This window comes from Alligator mississippiensis, chromosome 15 (genome assembly GCF_030867095.1).
Source record: "Alligator mississippiensis isolate rAllMis1 chromosome 15, rAllMis1, whole genome shotgun sequence".
NCBI classification, from domain to species: domain Eukaryota; kingdom Metazoa; phylum Chordata; order Crocodylia; family Alligatoridae; genus Alligator; species Alligator mississippiensis.
This window is the reverse complement of record NC_081838.1, coordinates 16,309,810-16,315,773: the sequence shown is the minus strand read 5'-3', so window position 1 is coordinate 16,315,773 and position 5,964 is coordinate 16,309,810. Positions and strand designations below refer to the sequence as shown.

At 52.8% G+C, this 5,964-nt stretch overlaps 1 long non-coding RNA gene across 1 annotated transcript; it reads left to right on the top strand.

Annotated features, from left to right (window-relative positions):
• On the top strand, positions 1–4,499 carry LOC106740358 (uncharacterized). The gene is made up of 2 exons (XR_002088484.2): positions 1–981; positions 1,276–4,499. It is a non-coding gene; the product is annotated as an uncharacterized LOC106740358 (long non-coding RNA).
• Positions 4,500–5,964: the final 1,465 nt, after the last annotated feature.

Genomic DNA, 5,964 nt, shown 5'->3' with positions numbered 1-5,964 from the left:
AGGAGGCTGCGGGCTCTGCCGGACCGGGGCGGGCGGACGCGGGGAGCACGGGGGCACCCGGATCCGGCCCACTGGTGCGGGACGGGGGCGAAGGGCTGCACAGGACTCCTCCTCCGCCGCCGGGGGCCGCTCCCCTCTGGCCGGGTGCGGAGTCGCGGCGGGGCCGGGACAAGGGGTGGGCGGGGCTGAAGCAGCCTGGCCTTGTTCCTGGTGCTGTCCTTAGGATGCGGGCAGAGAAGCAGGGGCGACACAGGGGATGCACGGGGGTGCACCCCCGAGAGCACCGGGGCACCCCTGTCATGCTGCGCTCCCTGTGTAGCCGGTGGGCAGGGTAGCGGGCGGGAGCACCAGTGCCCCTCCTGCGAGCGCTGGCCGGGGAGCGGGGCTGCCAGCTCCAATGGCCGCGCTGCTTCTGGAAGTGGTCACCAAGTTCCCGAAGCAGCGTGGCTGCTTTTATGGTGAGTGAGATCGGGGCCCCGCAGGCAGCAGGATTGGCCACCGGGGGACCCCCCCCCCAACAAGTGGGATCGACACCAGTCCCAGTTCACACATTGCACCAGGTCTGAGAAGCAGAACCACAAAGCTATTTGTCACAGGAAAGTTTCTACCTGGGTGTCAGTTGGACACTGGACATACATTGGTGCAGTGCCACAGCTCAGCGCTGTTTCAGCAGGTCTGCGCCCCAGCAATGTGAGTCTGTCCTCTGTCCTTGGGTGCCCGCAGCCCATCGCTCGCATAGGAAAAACCAGTGGGACGCACGTCCTGCGCCATGGCGCTTGCTAGCAAGAGACGCCTCGTGGCAAAAAGGCTTTTGCCTGAAGCTGCCTTGGGTCAGAGCGCAGTAACGTCTGATGAGATTTTCCTCTTTTGAAAGGAGACAACTAGGTAGAGAGCAGCTTTGGCCAGACTTCGCAGGGATGAATCTACCCTGGAAACACGAGGGTTATTATCAGCATGTACACCTGCGTTCATGTGGAAGGGGTAATGCAGGCGCGCACGCACACACACACGCACACACGCATGCACGCGCGCGCGCGCACGCTCCATCCCAGCGGCGCCTAACATCTGTGTCTTGCAGGCGGGTGGGCATGGCCAGGTCCCTATCCAGCCAGATCCCAACAACAGGCCAGATCTCGCTGCACGGGGGTGCACAGCCCACTATGATTTGTATGCCCGGGGCAGGGACAGGGCCTCAATGAGTGTCCCCAGGCTCTGTAGCTTTTAATCCTCCACTGGCTTACTATTTGACATGTTTTCCCCTCTTTTCATGTAAAGCTGCTTCCACTTCCGTGTGTGGCCACAAAGAGTCGTTTGAGAGCAGCAATATTGCTTGGTTAGACGGGACGATGGGCGCGACTAGCAATGACAGGAGCAGAGCTTCACCAAGCCTTCCCAACCAAGTGTGCAAAATGTTCTTGCTTTGGGATTGCATTACAAGCTGAAAACACAGACCCCACAGCTCAGCAGGTTTCTTCACTGGACAAAGGTTCTTCTTCAGCTCTTTATGGAGATCAAAATTACAGATCAGGTTGAGTTTGGACCATCTCAGGTCCAGACTCCCCAGCCTCTGCTTCCCAGAGCATGTCCTACTCGCACTTCCCAACCCCACCGACACCCAGTTCAGAAAGGACTTTGCGATGGTGGGACTGCTAGGTCAGCTATCTTATCATGAATAATCCTAAGTATTCATCGTCATTTCGTAATGTGCTATGCAAACCTGTGGCATTCTCTGTGACACCCCTGCCACAATGTCTTAGGACTGGACAATGCTAAAATGATGACAACTCCAAAAACCCATTCATGAAACTTGGTAGAAAGGTTGTTCCTGGGAGGGAAAACTGTGGTGTGAGGGCTTGCAGGTGAGACTCTGCTCTTCTATTCTCTAGTTACCGGTTCTTTACTGGACATGGCACATGGCAGAAACAGGACGTGGGACTTGTTTTTCCCCAGAACAAATGAAAGAATTGAAGCTACATGAACCCATGCTTAAATCGAGTCATTGATGAGCAAGATTGGGGGAGTTAAGGCAACTTAGCCAAACGCTTACTGCCAGAAGCCGTGCTAGCGCTCTTCTGGAGCATCTCATAGCAATGCACTGCCGAGAGCTAAAGGGGATCAGGGGGATCGACAAGGGGGAATCCAATATATATATACAAACACACACACGTATACACACTTAATTACAAAGGCTAGGGAAATACATACATATGTACGTATATATACATACACAAACACACACACGTATCATATATATAGATGCTTAAGCTGACCACATGCTCTGAATCCTGACTGAGGTTTTGCTGTACAGAAAAAAGCCACACTTACTTCGCGAGAACTGTTCTGGCATCTCCTGAGCCAAACCAGCTCTCCTTGTTTCCATGCCTAAATATCAAAATGGATATTTCAGATGGCTATTAAAAAAACGCAGAGGGATAGTGATAGCCTGGGTTGTTAGAAATACATGCATATCATTTAGCTTCTTAAGTATGCCTTCTTCAATGCTAACTGACATCGTTTCCTGCAATGTCCCACCAATAAAGGCCTTTACAGCTTCCTCCACAGCTCTTGGCTCTTACCTGCAGAGGAGCACTTCCAGGACCTCGCCTGGAGAAGCCAAGGCCCTGTATCCACAGAAAAAGTTGTCTATATTTATAAAATCCTGCAGCAGGTTCAATGCAGTCTTCAACGGCCTGTGAAACAAAAGATCAAAATCATGGCATTACGAGTTGGCAGCGGCCCTCCTCCGAACCAGCACGAACCCCACGTCCACCCAGCGCTGGAGCGGGGAGGTCTCGTATCAGCAGTACCTGTCGGTGGAGGAGATAGAAAACTAAGTCTTGGCCAGATGGGATCAAACATGGTTTGTGAAGGAAGAGTGTTAATCCCACGAGTCCAGGCGCATCCCAGAGGTCTCCATATATTTTGTCGGGGGGGAGGCTACGGTGAATTTTGGGGTGACTGCAGCCCCCCATCACCAGAGGCTCACTGGGGCCTTGCTCTGCCCCCTCCCATGGCCCGGTCCCCTTCCTCCACACACTTACCTGCTGCCAATCGTGTAAGAGTGAATTTAACTGTCAGACAATGATTTTGGGGTTATAAAAAGGGTCATCACATAAGAGCGAATTTGCATAAACTGAACCTGCATAAAGCAAGGGAAACCTGTGCTATTTTTCTGTAGACAAAAAATGAGTAAAAGATAAGCATGCCTTGAATCTAATGCGGACAGGTTTGAACCTCAAAACCCTGAGGACCGCTGCTCTGGATCTTGCAAAATTTTCAACATTCAAAAAACCTGAATTTGTGTTGGATGATCAAAGTTCAATCTGTATTTTTCTAAAATAGTTTGGAAAAGTCTGCGACATGAGCAAAACCTGTGTTAACACCTGAAACAGGTTCATCACCGTCCAAGCCTGCTGCTTCCATGTACATAACCCCGGACCTGGAAAATTATTTCCTATCAGAAAGGAGGATCTGTGCTAAGCTGTGCACCTGAACCTGTACCGCAGGAGGACGTCTCGAGATCACCGCTAGTAGTGGTCTCTCGCAGAAGTCCTCTGCACGGCAGGCACCAAAGAGGTGGGTGCTTTGAATCTATGGTGTTGGCTCTGCAGCAAAATGCCAATGAGTTGTGACCACAGGAAGCACCCCATTTTGCAGCCAAACTTGGAGCTATGGAAACGAATGCCAAAAGTCTCTGTTAAGAAAGAAAGCATCCTTGGCAGCTGCCTACTCAGTAATGATCAAGCTCAGCACTTTGCATTCAAAATGGGGTTGAAAACCTCCTCTGCAGGATGTCTCCAAATACCACCGGTTTGTGACCACTGACACAGACAGGACCGTCGTGGGGGACGGCCAAATTCTGGATGGGTAAAGACAGCCACCCTGGGACTAGCTCAATTTGCCAGTTGGTTGTGATCTTTAAAGATGAATTGGTTTTCTTAGCAGTGAGGCTACAAATGGGCATTGTTCGTTTGGAAAGGGTTCTTCAAAAGGCAGGATAGATCTAGGATTTTTAAATGGAGAGGTGCCAGATTGGGCCCTTGGGCTCCAGACAGGGGTACAAGGCAGAAGTTTTGCGCCTGAGGCAGAGAAGGGCGGGTTGGTTGTGCGTGGAGGGGGCCGAGTGTTGGAGGGTCTTACCTGCTCTTGGCGCCTGCTGCTCCTCCTGGAGCTGGCTCCCTGCTCCAGGCCTTCCTCCTGCTGCTGCTCACGTGCAGCCTGCCCAGGGCCTGAGGCTGCTCCTGGAGCGAGCTCCTCATGCCCTTCCTGCCTGCTGGCTTGGAGCCTCGACTCCCGAGTGCGGCAGCACTTGAGGAAGGATGGCAGAGGGCTACATCCGCACCCTTCCTCCTGATCTGCCCTGTCAACGAGTTCAAAAGCTGGTTAATTCTCAGTTACTACTTCTAGGGTGCAAGGAGCCAAGGTGATTGGCTGGTAGGCACATCTCTTCCTTTCAAAATAAAAGAAATATAAATCAGAGAGACGCAAAGAGAAAAATAGTTCAACATGCATTGTGCCATTTTTTGTACACCTAAAGCTTGTCCCGATGAGCGTGCACATGCAGTTTGTGGCACCTCCAACCCATTTCAGGCCCCACATACCACCCATGGTGCACGTGCACCCATTTGCCATGCTGCAGATTTACAGTGTGGTGCCAAAATTTGACACCGAGAGATCCTGGTGTCAAAAAACAAAAGAAAAAGTGGCACGATGTCCGTGGCAACAGTGCGTGCTTCCAGAATCAGAGCCTGGCTGGGCAGAGCTATCTTCTGGCTGCCGGGCAGGCTTCAAGCCGTGGGGTTGCTGCCACTGCTGCCCAGGGAGGCCCCAAGTGAAGTTGCTGGGGCCAGAACGGGTGCTGATCCCAGCCTCCCACTCCCACCCAAGACAAAATGCCCTGCACCAGCCCCATGCGCGAGGGCGTGCACCGCAGTATAAAGCAAATTTGTGCCATTGCTAGTTTTGCTGCATGTGGCACACGCTTCTAATGATTGTGCCCTGCTTTTATATCCATGCATCCTCATTCATTCTGTAAGACTGCAAAATGCTTCCCAAAATATAGACGGGACATGCCACTGCCCTTCGGCCAGCCACGGCAGATACACAGACAAGTCGAACACCTGATAACAAGGGCTTGGGGGAGAAGAGGGAGGGGTGTGCTATCTTGGCCAAGGGTAACAGAGTGCCGTAGGATCTGGAATATCAATGACAAGCAGACAGCTGTTTATTTTTATGGGACAGCTCAAACACCCGCACACCATGGTGGGTTTATTGGTGTAAATATATCAGTGCTACAAAGAAGGTGTTAGGGGAACACTATGTGGATTTTCTGGGCACATCGAATTTGACTTGAAATCACTGCACAGATAAGGAGGAACGGGGCACTGGCAGTGCCAGGGGGTGCGGGTCGGGAGTGAGGGGCACCATCACGGCCCGGGGGGCAGGGTCCTGCAGTTTGGGGTGAGGGGCACTGGCAGGGCTGGGGTCAGTGGGTTGGGAGGGAGGGGCAGCAGCAGGGCTGGCGGGGGCTGTGGCTTGGCCATGGGGGCAACACAATGGGTAGCGACAGGGCACGGGCATCTCACTGCCCACCCCATCATATTCCCCCTGCCCCCCTCCGCCACGTGGCAGTGTCCTGTTTCTTGGACCTGGAAATATGGTAACCCTAAAGCAAGATGCGCCCCCTCACTGCCTGCTCCGCTGCAAGCCCTCACCATGCCTGCCCGGCCCCATGTCCTAGCTCCAAGCAGAGCCCCCGCTCTCCTGCCCCCATGTCGGGCAAGCACACTGCACACTTCAGCCCTTGGCTTGCTACTGAAGCGGGCTGAAGTCCGTTTAGGAAAGAAATGAAACCTCCGAAACAACACCTGAAACCACCTTGCGTAAACTCAAAACTAGCCCTGATTATTTCATCCTCTTTTTTGAAATCTTTTATGCTTACTTTCCAAGTACCCTCATTATCAT